Source organism: Manis pentadactyla, chromosome 16, assembly GCF_030020395.1.
Source record: "Manis pentadactyla isolate mManPen7 chromosome 16, mManPen7.hap1, whole genome shotgun sequence".
Classification (NCBI taxonomy): domain Eukaryota; kingdom Metazoa; phylum Chordata; class Mammalia; order Pholidota; family Manidae; genus Manis; species Manis pentadactyla.
In genome coordinates, this window is record NC_080034.1 from 26,257,476 (window position 1) to 26,258,511 (window position 1,036).

Below are 1,036 nucleotides of genomic sequence, written 5' to 3' on the forward strand. Positions count from 1 at the left end.
TGAATACTTCTTGACATTACATTTTACCTGTTGGCTTTTTACTGTATCTCTTTGAATAACTCTCTTTGTATATATATTTTTATAGTTGCTGCTATAGAAGTGGTTTGAATATACATACCTATATTTTCTCACTGTGTTTAGAGTTCATAGTTTACTACTTCAAGTGAAGTATAGAAACCTTCACCCTTTATATCATTGAACCTGAATATAAATATATTGAAATCCCCTTACAGCATGTTATATTTTTTTATTTCAACAATCAAATAAAAACATATATATTACAGATTTGCATGTCATCCTTTCACTGGGCCATGCAAATCTACTCAGTATTGTTCCAGTTTTAGTATATATGCTACCAAGTAAACATTAAGTATGTTTTTGAAGTGTTTTCCTGGTAAATATTTATCCAAAAATTGCACCAAGTTTGTGAAACTGTGACTACTAGAAGTACAGTCTATGTTCAAGAAAGTGTTTTTCTCTAGACAAAGCTAGAATTAACTCTAACCAATTATGTTATGATATTAAAAAGTACAAAATAAAGTATTTATCATCAAGTAAAACAGAATATACAGTTAGAAACTAGAAGCCCAGAAATATTTTGTGACCAAAGTCCTTTTTAACATGAAGATTTATAATATCAAAAGTATCGGTTATCTGTAGGGATGTCCAAATGGGAGGTATTATCTAGAAATTAAAGTGGAACTTCCATTTTTCCAATAAGCAGTGGATATTAGGAGAAGATGAAATGAAAGCCAACTCTGCTAGTTTGAAATTAAGGAAACTAGAGGTCAGACCATACATTATTTATGCATATAAAGCATCTTTTATTAAAAAAAAAACTCTCAAAGGCATTTTGTACATGTAATTGTATTTACCTCTGCTACATTGCTATCATAACTACTGTCCATACTTCAGAGCAGGGAAGTGATGAATCTGTGCAGCATGCAGCACAGGTAGCAGCCTCCCTCTCCAATCTTGTCTTCCCCAGAGTATGCAGTCATTGGCTTGGAATGTACAGCTGTGAAGGTGACTGTTT

At 32.0% G+C, this 1,036-nt stretch overlaps 1 non-coding gene across 1 annotated transcript; it reads right to left on the bottom strand.

The window, feature by feature from the left end:
• Positions 1-262: 262 nt before the first annotated feature.
• Positions 263-367, bottom strand: LOC118933305 (U6 spliceosomal RNA). The gene has a single exon (XR_005033073.2). It is a non-coding gene; the product is annotated as a U6 spliceosomal RNA (small nuclear RNA).
• Positions 368-1,036: the final 669 nt, after the last annotated feature.